The sequence below is a fragment of the Bombina bombina genome, chromosome 3 (genome assembly GCF_027579735.1).
Source record: "Bombina bombina isolate aBomBom1 chromosome 3, aBomBom1.pri, whole genome shotgun sequence".
Taxonomy (NCBI): Eukaryota; Metazoa; Chordata; class Amphibia; order Anura; family Bombinatoridae; genus Bombina; species Bombina bombina.
Window position 1 is genome coordinate 584,501,937 of NC_069501.1, and position 16,972 is coordinate 584,518,908.

Consider the following 16,972-nt stretch of genomic DNA (forward strand, 5'->3'; position numbering starts at 1 on the left):
ATTCTGGAGTAGGTTGTCCCTTTAAGTACACAAAAAAACAGTGTACATGTGAAGCATACTTAAGTACACTGCATGTGCTCAGAGCTGGTATTGCATGTATTGCATGTGAAATGACTCAGCATGTGTCATGTACACAACCGCTGGCTCTCTTCGCAGATACACTTTTTAAAATTAGAGTTTTTATGCTCCTATTAGGAAAGGTAAATTTAAACGGTGATATATTTTCTAGAGCATTTTTGCTAATGCATGTATATTGGAAAAATGATTCTATTCAAAATAGAAATGCAATGATGCACATTTTGCTGGAATGTCCCTTTAAGATGGCTAACTTGTATTTTAAATTCTGACTCTAAAGCTAAATAATACATAGTTTTATAGCAAGGCATTGTATATTTGTTGTGTTCTGAAATAAATTAAATTAAAGTTCATGTGTCACCCATACTACTAGCTTTTAGCTACAGTTTACATTAGACTGTGTTTAGTATATAATATTGTGTGCAGTGTGGTCTTACCACCACAGAGGGCGCTGCGGCATTTGACTGCACTCACTGTCTCACTACCATGAACTTTCTGTGTGTGCTGCAAACAAGCCATGTGCATTGTGCAATCAGGTAAGATCAACCATTAGATTAGATATATAAAAAAAAAAGTTCTCACTAGCTGCACATACATATGTTGTGTATGATTTGTTTAGCAGCATTAGTAAGCCACCTGCTACTGCATTACACAGAACATACAAATACAACTATCTCACTAGCTCTGCACACATGTGTAACATATAATTATACACTAATGATTTGTTTAGCAGCATTAGTAAGCCACCTGTTACTGTATTACACAGAACATACAAACACAACTAGATTTAAATGTTAAAGGGATAATCCAAATACAATTGAAATGTGCATCTTTATTTTTCTGTTTGAAAATGAGCATTTTTGTAATATACAGACATTAGAAAACTTTTTTTAAAAAACTGTTAAGTGTATGAAATATACAGACATTAGCAAACAAACTGCATCTGCTTGTGACTTTCTGATATAATGGTGTAGCAGTTCTAGAAGGGTGGGAGCTGTATTTTTTAATTGCTTTGATGCTGTTCAGAAGCCTGGCAGGGGTTAATATTTTGTGTTGTTTTTGGTGTGGGTTACAGTATTTGTGCAGTTTAAAATAACTATGTCCTGCTGTATGTAGATGCTGAAGGGTTAATAATGTGACCCTTGCTTGTTTAATTTGGCCCTAAAAAAAGTGTTATTCATATGCAAGTGAGCTGTTAGGGTGTTTTATTTAACATGCATTAAAAATACAGTAAATATTTTAAGGTAATTAGTGATTTTAATCTAATTGTCTTGCTGCAAATGTTTTAATTTACTTTTTTAAATTATTCTACTGTGATGCCTATCAAAATCTTTAACTTAAATTAAAAGACTTGCAGGAAGAAACTGAGATTAAATCCCTATTCCCTAAAAAATAATCCTTGTTAACAGTCCCTTTAATATCAGTTGCCAATTATTTTGATCTAGGGCAGTGGTTTTCAAACCTGTCCCCAGGCCTCTCCAATAGGCCAGATTTTCTGGATTACCTTGGATGAGAGCAGGTAAATAACTATCAGCCAGATTACGAGTTTTGCGTTATGAGCGGCTCGCTACTAACTTGCAAGTTATTTCCACCGCTCACCTTTAATAGCGCTGCTATTACAGGTTTGCAAAAACCCGGCCGTTAGCAGGTAATATGGTAGCATTGAGCTCCATACCGCACACAAATACCAGCGCTGCTTTGAGCTGGTTTTACATGCTCGTGCACAATTTCCCCAGCAATAAAGGAGCGTAAAGCTCAGTAACGCAGCCCCATTGATTCCTATGGGGAAAGAAAATTTATGTTTACACCTAACATAAACCCTGAGTCTAAACACCCCTAATCTTTTGCCCCCGACATCGCCGACACCTACATTATAATTTTTAACCCCTAATCTGCTGCCCCCAATGTTGCTGCCACTTACCTACACTTATTAACCCCTAATCTGCTGCCCCCAATGTCACCGCCACCTACATAAATTTAATAACCCCTAATCTGCCACCCCCAACGTCGCCGCCACTATACTAAAGTTATTAACCCCTAAACCTAAGCCTTTAATAGCTCCCAGTAGTGCATCTATAAGAGAAAGAAGCACAGAGGCGCCAACATGGCCTAGTAACGTCACGGCAGTCAGATACAAAACATCAGCAGGATAGGAAATATGCTCACAAGCGTAGCGCACCCAAATGGTGCTATTGTGGCAGCCTGGAACATCAAACAGTGGTCCAGCTCACTGGTGTCTCCAGCCAGATAGAGATGATCCTTGGCGAGCGCCTATCCTATGATGCCTATAGGGGCAAAAAAGGCACACACATAGCCCAGTAACGTTTGTACACCAGATAAAAAAGGATTCAAGGTTGTACTTACAGGAAACAAAGCACCACCAGGTGCAATATCAGCAGTACTGGGACCTCTCAGCCGCCCAGTGGACTGTGGAATCCAATTTGCAGGATGCAGAAAATCACCACTTTGGAAGATAGAACTAGCACACACACTCTGCCCCCAAACAGGAGCAGAATAATTGTGATAAAGCAAGTGTATATTTAAAAACTTTTATTTTAAAAACAGCGACATGTTTCTCAGCCACCACAGGCTGTTTCCTCAGGCTATGTTAAAATGTTAACAACACTTGCTTTATAAAGACAATAGAACACATAAAACTAAATCTGATAGGCTAATTAATTTCTAAAGTGTGAACACCTGTTGCACAGGTCAGCAGTTGGTAGGCATGGAAACCCCTATATACAAAGCTCTCATATGTAGCACAAACCATTATGAGCAAATCCCAAATAAGAATAGATATCTCTGTATTAACCTCCATACCATTGCCATACCCAAAATAGACAATAGCAATAACCTTGTAACCCTTCAAATTAAGAAAAAAAATAAAAAATGGAAAACAGTAATATAACAATCACAATAAAAACATTTGTTATACACCTCAAAATAAAATAATCACAATATGTACAACAATATAATATACCCACATAAAAAACATAAGCAGGATACATGTATTTTAATAGTCTCTATTCTACATATAATCACATAATATGCCTGACCACATGTATGTTTTATATCACAATAGATCTATATTTTTCCTTTAGTATTATAGACCTTAATTGGTATTATATCTACATTGTACCCTCCTTTAAAGTGTGACATTTATTTCTCTGCCCTAACAAAAAAGCTCTCATATGTAACACAAACCATTTTGAGCAAATCTCAAATAAGAATAACCTATAACAAGTAATTAATACTAGATGTGTCAACATGACTATATAAATACATTTACTAAGAGGGAATCTCAAAAATAAATAAATAAATAAATTAAAAAAAAAAAAATTTATATAGTAAATGTATTTATATAGTAAATTATATAGTAAAATAGTATATAATTTGAAGGGTTACAAGGTTATTGCTATTGTCTATTTTGGGTATGGCAATGGTATGGAGGTTAATACAGAGATATCTATTCTTATTTGGGATTTGCTCATAATGGTTTGTGTTACATATGAGAGCTTTGTATATAGGGGTTTCCATGCCTACCAACTGCTGACCTGTGCAACAGGTGTTCACACTTTAGAAATTAATTAGCCTATCAGATTTAGTTTTATGTGTTCTATTGTCTTTATAAAGCAAGTGTTGTTAACATTTTAACATAGCCTGAGGAAACAGCCTGTGGTGGCTGAGAAACATGTCGCTGTTTTTAAAATAAAAGTTTTTAAATATACACTTGCTTTATCACAATTATTCTGCTCCTGTTTCGGGGCAGAGTGTGTGTGCTAGTTCTATCTTCCAAAGTGGTGATTTTCTGCATCCTGCAAATTGGATTCCACAGTCCACTGGGCGGCTGAGAGGTCCCAGTACTGCTGATATTGCACCTGGTGGTGCTTTGTTTCCTGTAAGTACAACCTTGAATCCTTTTTAATCTGGTGTACAAACGTTACTGGGCTATGTGTGTGCCTTTTTTGCCCCTATAGGCATCATAGGATAGGCGCTCGCCAAGGATCATCTCTATCTGGCTGGAGACACCAGTGAGCTGGACCACTGTTTGATGTTCCAGGCTGCCACAATAGCACCATTTGGGTGCGCTACGCTTGTGAGTATATTTCCTATCCTGCTGATGTTTTGTATCTGACTGCCGTGACGTTACTAGGCCATGTTGGCGCCTCTGTGCTTCTTTCTCTTATAGATCACGCCACACCAGGATGACCGTCCTATGACAGAGAGCTGCCTTCTTTCTTTTGGATTATTCTTTGTGTGCACATTTTGTTATTTGATTATGCCAATATCATCTGGGTCCACTTGTGAGCATATCATCTCTAATAATCTGATATAAGTGTGCTAGGTTTATTGTATATTCTCTTAATTATCTGTATATATCTGCTTACTGTTTGCTGCTTATTGTTAGCGCCCCCTAGGAGTGTGGTGTATGTTCTATATGCACCACCCTCCTTATATCTTTTGTTATCCCAGTAGTGCATTGCTGCTTCTTCAAAAAAGGATATCAAGAGAATTAAGCAAATTAAATAATAGATGTAAAGTGTAAAGTTGTTTAAAATTGTATGCTCTGTTTCAGGGTTCTTCAAACTTTTCCCCCCAAGACCCAGTGCCATGATACCACAAACCTTTGGGACCCAATTTTTATACTTGATCTTGAAATAATTTTGTAAGAAATAAATAACATGATAGCTGCAATTTTTGGCAAAGAAACTAAAATATGTGCATGCTTTATTCCTGATTATAGTCAAATCTGAAAGCGTTGTAAAACGTAATAACACACACACTCTCATACAACACACACACCACACACTCTCATACAACACACATTTTCATGTAACACACACACCTTCATACAACACACATTTTCGTGTAACACACATACCACACACACTCTCATATAACACACACTTTCATGTAACACACATACCACACACACTCTCATACAACACACACACTTTCATATAACACACACTCACCCCATACACTCTTACAACACACACATACACTTTCACACATACCACACGCACGCTCATACAACACACACACCCCATACACTCTTACAATACACACACACACACACACTTTCATAACACATGCATACCACACACACTCATACAACACACATACCACGCACTCTCTCATATTACACACACACACTCTCATACACAAAACATGCCCAGCACACACACAATCTCATACAACACACCACACACACTCCTACAACACACACACAAGTCGGGACGCAGTACACATGGTGTTGTGACCCAGTAATGGGTCCGGACCCATGGTTTGAAGAATCCTGCTCTATTTTAATTATGAAAGAAAAATTATGGGTTTCATGTCACTTTAAAGGGACAGTCTATTCAAAATTAAACTTTCATGATTCAGATAGGGCATGCAATTTTAAACAACTTTCCAATTTACTTCTATTATCTAATTTGCTCAATTCTTTAGATATCCTTTGTTGAAGAAATAGCAATGCACATGTGTGAGCTAATCACACAAGGCCTCTATGTGCATCAACCAATCAGCAGCTACTGAGCATATCTAGATATGCTTTTCAGCAAGTGATATCAAGAAAATGAAGCAAATTAGGTAAAAGAAGTAAATTAGAAAGTGGTTTAAAATGACATGCTCTTTCTAAATAACGAAAGAAAAAAATTGGGTTTCATGTTCCTTTAAGTCTGAATAATATGGGTTTTTACTATGCTGAAAATTGGTAATGCAGGCTTCAGACCTCAAATGATTAACAATAGTCTGTATATCTTTCTAATTGGCTTTAGCATGGACGTTGTGCTAACTTAAAACAAGGAAAGGCATACTGACAGTATGATGTGATTTTGTGATAACATACATAAAACGAGGAAAAGCCTACTGACAATGTGACTAGAGTGACTGTCACATGAAGTACATCAGGATTAGCTCCTCCAAATAAGGAAAATGGTGGTGAAATTTGGCCACTGAAAAACTTTTGCATAAACCATTACATTTCAGGCAAAGTGGACAAAATAATGAAAGTATAATGCAAAGTTGTTTTATTATGTATAATTAAATAATTCACGTTATAATCACAAAGTGTATCATGCCCATGTAACAGGGGACAGACTATTGCTGAACAGACTTTATCTAATTATTTTGCATATCTAACTTTATACTCATTTATTTGATATTGTTTTCTATTACAGAAACATATCAAAGGGTCTATAAAGACATTACTGACCATGAAATGAGAAGATGCATAGGAGATAGCTTCACCAATCCCACACAAGAATTGTTTGTGGTCACAGGTAAGCAGTTACGTTTTTTCTTGTTTAAATCACCCCACTGAGTCATTTCTTTTTAAATTCTTTTTTGTTTTTTTTGTTTATACAACATGCTTATATGGATGTGATACAGCAGGGGAGTGTTTTATTCACTTCACTGATCCTCCCATGATCATAAATAGAGCAGCCATGTTGGAGTTTACAACATGCTTATATTGATGTGATACAGCATTGGAGTGTTTTTTTTCTGTTTATACAACATGCTTAAATGGATGTGATACAGCAGGGGAGTGTTTTTTTCTGTTTATCCAACATGCTTATATGGATGTGATACAGCAGGGGAGTGTTTGTTTCTGTTTATACAACATGCTTATATGAATGTGATATAGCAGGGGAGTGTTTTTTTCTGTTTATACAACATGCTTAAATGGATGTGATACAGCAGGGGAGTGTTTTATTTCTGTTTATACAACATGCTTATATTGATGTGATACAGCAGGGGAGTGTTTTACTCACTTCCCTGATCCTCCCATGATCATAAATAGAGCAGCCATGTTGGAGTTTTCTCTGTGCTTGGATTGAGCTGATCCTTTGAAAGGAATGTTCTATTTTGATAGGGGTGCTTCTTTGTGACGGGATTTTTATTGCACTATCAACTAATATCAATTAAAATGTTAATTAATTATAAATATTGTCTAAAAAGAAGCATTCTTCAAACAAAGGAATGCTCCTGTCACAAGAACAATAAATGAAACTCCCTTTACAATTTTCAGTGCTTCAGCAACATGCAACTTCAGATAAAACAATATATATTTCTTTAAAAGGGCATATTAGTAAAAAGATACATGCTCTAATTTGTTTTAATTCATTTTAAGACCATCAACCCTGCACTAACCCACAAAGGGGTTAAACACACAGTAGAAGTACCGCTTGGAACCACAGAGCACTGCTGATCCTGAGCGGAAGTGCTGCTGATCCAATCATGAGCGATAGTCATTTAACTAGTATTTCTGATTAGATAAGCAGCAGTTGGCAGTTTTTGCTCTGGACCAGCAGTGCTCTGCAGGTACCAATCAGTACTTCCACTGTGGGCGCCATGTACTAAGGCGTCAATTTTTTCGCACAGACCGTATTGAAATAACCCGCCGGCATTCGCACCATGCGGATGGCACTTCGCTACATGAATGTACTAAAAACCAAGCCGTAAAATTTCGCGTCTATTGTGTGTCGAAGACAATCGGATTATTGATAACTTTGAAGCTTTGTTCGGCGCGAAAGAGCAAAGTTAAGAAGCAGTCTGCGACCTGATTTGTTTAGTTCTTTACCCACGTGATGATCTAGGTGTCATAATCGTCAGACAAGCGGCAACGTCTGGCTGCTGACATGTATAAGAATGTGCATTTTCCCAGAAATCTTATAATATTGTTTATTTACTTTTCGGTATTCACTTTGACAAGATGGCGCTGTCATAGGTTCCAGGTATTCTGCTATTTCATAGTAAAGTTCCATAATAGCTTCTCTGTCCAAACGGAATCTCTGGATAATCTCTCGATCAGAAATGCTTTCCAAACCCATACGTGGAAGGAAAACTCTAGGGACTCTGATTCTTCTACCTCTCCTTCTTTGCAAGTTGTCAATCGGTGCCTGTATAGCCCTTCTTCCTCGTAATTGAATTAATCGGAAAATAAACATGTGTAAAAGTGTCTCCATCTTCATTCAGTGATCCAAAAACCAATAATGCTACAATAGTAGTCTAGTCCTTTCACTTAAGTACTTCTACCTGGCGTCAGGTTGAGACGCCCTATAGTTTTCTATTGTATTCGCAGCCTAAATGGTCGCGAAGCAAATCACGCGAAGTTACAGTGAAAGTTGGAGCGGACGGATTAGTTGTAACATTCATAATTTCCGATTACAGCGAATTTACGTGCAATCGAACATGTAGTAAGTGGAAAAAGGCTTTGGAACGATCAGTTGCGTAAAATTACGATCGCTGATGAAAATAGTGGTTTTTCGACCAGATCGCAGATTGGTACATGCGAGAAGCAGATCGTGAGCGAATTTTGACGCGGAAATACAGACGGACGGTCACTTCGAAGCTTAGTACATGGCGCCCTGTGTGTTTAAAGCCTTTGTGTGGGTTAATCTCACAGTAGTGCAGGGTCAATAGTCTTAAATTTACATTAAAGGATGTAATTTTTTTTTACTATTAAGGCCCTTTTAAAGGGACAATAAACACCTTGAGATGGTAATATAAACTGATAAAATGTGTATATGTGTGTGTATGTGTGTGTGTGTGTATATATATATATATATATATATATATATATATATATATATATATATATATATATATATATATATATACACACTTTCATTATTTATTTTGTCCCCTTTTCCTGTAATTCTATTCTGAAATTGTGAGCTTTTCAGCTCCTGTTAGAAATGGAAGTGCAGAACACTGTTATATTCCACACAGCCATTGGCTGCACACTCTAGTGACAAATTTATAACTGTCCCTAATTGGCCACAGAAGATAATGCAACCTAAGTTACAATATGGCAGCTCCCATTAGTTTGTTAATGTTTAAACACCAAATAAAACTTTAAAAAATACATCTACATGTTATTCTCAGACTAACCTTTTCTTTCAATGCTTCATTCTATCTAGCATTTATTTAGGGCTAGCTTACAAGTGGAGCGCTAATTTATAGCGCGCCCGCAAGTGGGCAAATGTGCCCTTTTGCAGGCATGCAATAAATAACCAGCCATTAGAAGTGTCTGGTTATTGCTATTATATGCTTGTGGTAGCAACTAGCGCTGATAAGATTAACCAGAGATCAGATCTCTGGTCAATTTTATAAATATGCCCCAAATGCCCCCAAAATACAGTGTAGTGTATTTTATAAAAAAAAATGCAAATTGTATTATTTTTATGTTTTAATAAAATAATTGCACTAGGTAGTATTTTGGGGGTAAAGTTGGTCGGAGTTGGGTGTTATATTTGCTGCATCGCTGAGCTACTTACCCCCTTCGCTGCACTTAGATTCTGAGCTTGCGTAACTTTACACTTTAGTTGTAATACCAGCTAATATTAGCGGGCGCTGGTATTACTCAATGGAGCACTAATATTGCTTGCACGCAAGCAATATTTTGCACTTCACTTGTAATCTGGCTCTTAGTGTTTAATGTCCCTTTAAATAAGCAAGCACCTCACACAGCATGGGAGTATCACAGAAGTAAATAGAATACTGTCTTACTAAATGCTACTCTGCTATATCATTTTCCTTTGGGAAGGGAAGTGGGGATATGAAGATTTAGAATATGACACATCTAGATAGCACATTACTTTATATTTTGTAAAAGGAAAAAAACACAATTGAAAAGGAAATAAACTGCACATTGTGACTTTCCCTCTTTTATCTCCAAAAGTCTAGGAACACAACAAAAAATTTAAATTACAACATAGGGTATCAAAGAGTTCACATTGATTTCTAGAGACGTAAAATATAAATATCTTAAAGGGCCATAATACCCAAATGTTTAAACACTTGAAAGTGATGCAGCATAGCTGTAAAAAGCTGACTAGAAAATATCACCTGAACATCTCTATGTAAAAAAGAAAGATATTTTACCTCAAAAGTTCCTCAGTAGCCACCTCCCATTGTAAAGGATTTCTAAGCAGCATATCAGTATGTCTGTCCCGGGACAACTGAAAGATTGAGCTTCGTGCACTCTCAAATTATTTCACCAATCAGGTAAAGGAAGCTTACTATGAAATCTCATGAGAGTTAAGTCAAATCTCATGAGATCACAGTAAGAGTTCATGACTTCAGCACTGCTGATGCTAATTGGCTGCTGTTCATTTCTTCATTTTTTTTTTTTTATTTTTACCCGCAGCTGGGAGCAGGTGAGTATAACTTTTTACACAGAACTTGCTCTGCTGAGCTGAGGAAATTGTGAGGTAAAATATCTTCCTTTTTTACATAGAGATGCTCAGGTGATATTTTCCTGTCAGCTTTTTACAGTTATACTGCATCAGTTTCAAGTGATTTAGCATATGAGTATTATGTCCCTTTAAGGAAAAAAAGTCTCAATATAGTAACCCTTTAACGACTGAGATGTACCATGTATGTTGCCGCTCATTAACGGTTATATTTTTTTAAATAGCACGTGTCCCGCCACAAGTGACGGTACTGCGCTATTATACCCTCCCTTCTTGTCATCGTAAATAGTGTGGCCTCCACACTGGCGGCGAGACCGCGCATTTAATAGCACTTCCCTATTCAAAGATGAGTGATGTACAGGGTACGTTGCTAGTCTTTAAGGGGTTAAAGTATAGGTTCTAAGCATCCCATTGGCAGGTAGTGATCTGTTTGATTAGGAAGGACCGTGGCCAAATATGTTAATATCTAGATGGAAATTGCATTGACATGAGAATTTATGGCACTTAAAAATACAATTCTTTTTTAGTATTCATCACAACCTTGAAGTTGAAATAACGGCGTGTTATTTTTTTTGTCAGATTTACTTTTTTAGTTCTACAAATTAAAGTTCTGCTGTAGACTAAGCAATTAGCACAGAATGCCCATGTTTATGTAATTGTTTTTATTTTACAGGCCGGTGCCAAATTCAAGATCATAGAACAGATACAGATGGACATCATATTATATTTTTTTTGTTCTGTCAAAATTATTGTGCATCTGCATTATACTTGTACCCTAGGCCTATACTATAAGTTATTCTCTGGTTTATTATAATGTCATATTTAAAATGTTTTAATACCTGGAAAATTTGAAGCCTAATAAAAGTTTAAATTACTTTTGTAAGAGTCAATGCTGTTGTTTTTATGGAGTCATTTCTAAAGGATTTTTTGGTGAATATTTTTATCTTCATACAGTATTGACGTTAACAGATCATATTTACCAGACAGGCAAATGCTAATTTTATTAAAATCAGTAAAAGTATGAAATCATTAAAAAATAAATATGATTTTCCTAGTTTAACTTCTGGTAACAATTGCAGTTAGTTATATACAATAATTATTTTTTATATATGCACAGATATGGAGATATCTGTAAAACAAATATTCATAAAGAAAATAATCAATTAAAATGACGGCCAAAAAAGACTGAAAGGGAGGTAAAAACATGAAACATAATAACCATGGGCAGAACTGAAGACTGATTTATAAGAGGAATGCCTTAAAGTGGTGTGCTGTAAAAAGGGGCCATACTGTACCTGAGATAATGATATTAGTGTTATAATATAACTCTAATATAAGAATAGATCAAGTATTCAACTTAAAGGGATACTAAACCCATTGTTTTGCTTTTATGATTCAGATAGAGCATGCTATTTTCTAATGTACTCCTATTATCAATTTTTCTTCGTTTTCTTGCTATCTTTATTTGAAAAAGCAGAAATGTAAGATTAGGAGCTGGCCCATTTTTGTTTTAGTACCTGGGTAGCGCTTACATATTGGTAGCTACATTTAGCCACTAATCATCAAGCGATACCCTTGTGCTGAACCAAAAATGGGCTCTTGAACTTACTTTCCTGCTTTTTCGAATAAAAATAGGAAGAAAACAGAAAAAAATGATAATAGGAGTAAATTAGAAAATTGCTTAAAAGTGCATGCTTTGTCTGAATCATGAAAGAAAAAATGTGGGTTTAGTGTCCCTTTAATATATTACCTGTCATAATATTAGTTTTATATATGAATATAGATTACCTCAGATAATGCATGGATACAACTTTAAGATCAATTAAATTCATACAAACAACTTACATAGATAAACTTTTGCAGGAAAAAAAAAAACATTTTATTATTAATTTGTAAATATGATTGACGTAAATAATAGTACATTTGTAGTGCTCTTGTGACAGACACTGCTCTTAATTGTGATATATGTGCCAGAGATATGCTAAAGATTTGCAGTATTCTTGCTGTTGACTTGCTAGAGATTTGTAAAAGACTTGCAGAGATTTTGCAGTAGACTTGAAGGGCTATTGCTGTTGACTTGTCAGAAATTTGCAGCAGACTTGCAGAGCTCTTGCTATTGACTTGTCAGAAATGTGCAATTATCTTGCAGAGCTCTTGCTGTTAACTTGCCAGAAATTGACTAGACACTTGCAGAGCTCTTGCAGTTGACTTGCCAGAAATTGACGACAAACTTGCAGAGCTCTTGCAGTTGACTTGCCAGAAATTGACAAGAGACTTGCAGAGCTCTTGCAGTTGACTTGCCAAAAATTGGCAACAAACTGGCAGAGCTCTTGCAGTTGACTTGCCAGAAATGCTCTTGCTAGAGACTTGCCAGGCACACTTGCTGCAAGTTGAAAAAGTGTCAACTAGAACTTTTGCTGCAATTATGATGCAAGTAAACACACTTGCCAGTGAAAACTTGCAGCAAATTATACCGACTTACAGCAAAAGTTAGCTACAAGTTTGTGGCAAGTTATCCTTGCTATCTGGGGTAGTGAAACTCAAAAAGTGCTGCCCCCCCCCCCAAATATGCTGCACTAAGTGCCTTGTCTGCCTAGGCCAAAATACTCCCTTGGTTAGCAAACTTGAGAAAACATTTTACATTCAACTTTTAATACTAGCACTACACGACCCAGGCAAAAAGCTTACTTTTAACAGAGGTAATGTGAAAGCGATAAATAACACTCCACTCATATTCTAGGCAATAACCTTTAAGAGACATGCTTTTAAGAAATGTTACACTGTTTCACTACACCTGTTATGTTCTCAGATAGTGTTCTTATCTAGAAATAGGTAGTGCCGCATTCCAATGTTCCTTTGTTTTGAGAACACTCATTTTGCTACAAAATAATATGATTGACATAACATTAGACAATAAACAAATAAATAGTTTTGTATAATTCCTAACTGGGGAGGTAACTTGAAAGTCTTGTGGTCCTTTTAAACATAATTTTTTTTTTCCACTTTCTGCCTCTGTTTCCTGCTCAAAAGTTGGCACTCACCCTTCATCTGTCATTTGGAAGTATTCTCTCAGTTCTGACATTCAGTTAGTTAATTAAAAAAAAATAATTCTTAAAAAAAATATATACATAATGTAAACTTGCCAATAAAACAAGTAAGACCGTACTTACAAGCTGTAAGACACTTGAGAAGTGTCACAACCGCCTTCTGGACTGTTATACCAATATGTAAGCGCTACCCAGGTGCTAAAACAAAAATGGGCCAGCTCCTAATCTTACATTTCTGCTTTTTCAAATAAAGATAGCAAGAAAACGAAGAAAAATTGATAATAGGAGTACATTAGAAAATAGCATGCTCTATCTGAATCATAAAAGCAAGTGTCTCAAGTGTCTTACAGCTTGTAAGTACGGTCTTACTTGTTTTATTGGCGTGTTTTATATATCTGATTGTGCACTATGGTGGCGCCTTCTTTTTTTATCATTCACTTCTGCAGAGTTTAACATCTTGGGACACCAACAAGAAATTCGAAGAAGCAGCCTGCCATCCGTTCCAGATTTAGGATTTGGAGTATGGACTAGTTGAACTGTCCATTTTAATATTCTCATCACTTACAACAGTGGTCTGGTTTGATTGGGTTTATGACTACACTGTCATTATTTCATACATGTCACTTTTGTTTATATATGTATAGGTGTTTTATTTAATGATGCACTATATGTTTATATAATTTTTATATAGGTATTTGGCGCACTGATTTTTATATATAAGATAATGTAAACTTAGCTATGGTTATACTAGATATGTACAGTATGTGTGTGTCTAAAAAAAAAATCATGTTAGTGGTCCACGGGATTCACAATTGTGAGTTTAGTGGTCCCTGAGGTCTGAAAGGTTGGCGACCCCTGTTCTATAGAATATTAATATCTCGTACTTCAAATCTTAAAAACACATTCAAAGTGACCATAACGGATGTGAAAATCTTTCTTCCACTTATTGTCCTCTTTAATAAGCACCAAGTTATATGCTACTCCCAAATTAATATTCATAAACATTTTTACTCACTTTTCAGGATTCACACTCTAAGCCCTCCCGCTACAGCGCCGGTGTCTTGCCGGCAGACACTGTGATGTCCCAGTGGCAAGTCTGTACAGGCCTCCATCATCCTAGAGAAGGAGGCCCATCTGTGTCCTGTTGACTCCCTGCTTTCTGGGCTTGTGTGGTAGGCGCACGCTTACAACTGTTCCCTTCTTAAAGGTACAGTGCATGCATGTAAAAGAGAGCTCCTCCTTCAGAAACTAAGATCACCAGGCTGCCTACACTTTAAAATCAAGTAGAAACTGTGACTATATGCTTGGTGTTTGAAATCTATTATTGTATTTCCTGGCGTTGTTATATTATTGTCTTTTTTGAGGTTTGACCTCAACCTGGCCTTCCGTGTATATACCTGTGCTACCTGCCCTGACCTTAGCTTTGCCTTTCGTAAATGAACCTTTGCTGTCTGCCCTGACCCTTGGCCTGTTTTTGGATTGCTTTTTTGATTTACGTATTGGTGCTGCAACTTTGGACTTATTCAAGTGTTTGGATAGTAGTTTTGATCTACCTCAGCGTTGACAAGTTTTCCTGCATCTGGGACCCATCGACTACCAATCTAATATGCTTAATTCTATCCAACATTTCAGGGATGAATGGCAAAGTTTTTATTGTAACAAATGGTCATAATGTTTAAGTGCTTTATAGCTCACACAAGGTCTTAGACCCCCATTTTTTTTCTCTAAAAAAAAAATTACTGCCACACCAGGAGAAATAGAAGGCCTGATAAAACCTTTAGCCAAAGTCTCGTCAATATACTCCTTTAAATAATGTAACTCTGAGCTCACAACAGCGCAAACATTTTTGATATCCATTTGTCAAGTAGCCCTTTGTCAAGGAAATAATGAACATTGTATGACTAGATGTAGATAAACATAATGAATTAACCTCTAAGAAGTGCATGGCATTATGCCCTAACTATTCGGTGGTACAGATAATGACCATGTTTCATCATTCTGGGGGTTTCCACTTCTGGAGTGTAGTTGGGAAAGGCAAATCCAATCTCGTTCCTCATTGCTTCTTCCTGTAATGTATGGTGGGGGGAGAAACTCCTTGTTGATGCAGGGTGTTATAGAAAGTGAGCTTGGGGCTGGATGGGAGGACTTTGAGAACCTGCACCTCAGCCCCCAGGCCACTTACAGGGATAAGTGACCTCTCATTTTAAAGTCCCTGTAAAATGCAAGTGATTGATGTAAAAACTGTGATTACCAAATAACCAATGATCTATCATCCTGGAAAAATAAAATGCTGTCATGACTGGGAAAGATTGGCTTAATTAAAATGAATGTTTTACCACGCATATTATATATATTGCAAACAGTTCCTATCTCGCTGCCCAATGATTTCCTAGCTCAGTTACAATGCTCCCTAGAACAGTTGAGGTTATATGGCAAGGCACAAGACCTACAGTTTCTAGGAAGACTCTATACCTCCCTTGAGACAGGGGCGGCCTGGGGTTCCCTGACTTGGCCAAATATAGGCGAGCAATATTACTGCAAAGATTGATTGAATGGGCACGAAACACACCACAAAAACAATGGGTCAGACTTGACGGTCAAATCTTTAAGCGACACAACATCGGCGCTATGGTGTGGGTGCCTGCGTTGAGCCGCCCTCGGCTCATACTTAAATATCACTTAACTCTCGCTACTTTTCAGGAGTGGGATAGACTACTAGCCACTAGTACTCATATATCATCGATATACTCCCCAATGATTCCGATCATAGAAAACCCCGAACTCCCATATCATGCCCTGGGTACTCGACTGGGTTCTGATTACAGCCTACGCGATGGAATCTTGCATTTTGCGCTTGAAGCAGGGAAGCTTCGGTCACAGCACGACTTATTGGAACGGCACAGGGAACTTTTCCAATCCTGGCTCAGATATCATCAGCTAGCACATTTCCTGCTGCGCCACAGGTGCAGGGGAAGCTTTAGCAGAGAACTCACTCTGTTTGAGGCTCTATGTGTGGACATTACTCCGCCTAGATGGCTGATATCTAAAGTCTATAAACTTTTGCTTCTACCCCCGGATGCCCAACTACCTGCCTATACAGTGGCTTGGCAAGGTGATCTCAATAATACAATAGATGAAGAGGAGTGGAATAGAGCGTTCATACTAACAAAAAGATCCTCTGTCTCTGCGGTTGTTCAGGAAATCCATCTTAAATTGTTGACTAGATGGTACTACACACCGGCGAGGTTACACAAGCTATTTCCGTCTGCGAGCCCCCTGTGCTGGAGGGGTTGCGGGGGCAACGGCACGCTCCTTCATATTTGGTGGGCATGCCCCAGGCTACAGAGCTATTGGTCGGCTGTGCTCGAGACCATGTCATACAAGTTACAAACTCCTGTCCCGCGCACACCCGAGACAATGCTACTTCTTCACCTCCCCAAGACTAGGGATGGCCCGACTAAGGCCTTAATGCTGATCATGCTTACGGGCGCCAAAAGGCTTATCCCTCGTAGATGGAAGTCCTCACGGGTCCCTGCCCTTGCCGAGTGGCGCTCCTCAGTGGAGGATTTGCTGATCTTGGAAAAGCTGCATTACTTGAAAATTAAACAACTGGAAACCTATGAGATGATGTTAGCAATTTGGAAC

At 37.4% G+C, this 16,972-nt stretch overlaps 1 long non-coding RNA gene across 1 annotated transcript; it reads left to right on the forward strand.

Moving 5' to 3' along the window:
* The first annotated feature begins 563 nt into the window (after positions 1-563).
* Positions 564-11,054, forward strand: LOC128651809 (uncharacterized). The gene is made up of 3 exons (XR_008401188.1): positions 564-611; positions 6,261-6,362; positions 10,954-11,054. It is a non-coding gene; the product is annotated as an uncharacterized LOC128651809 (long non-coding RNA).
* Positions 11,055-16,972: the final 5,918 nt, after the last annotated feature.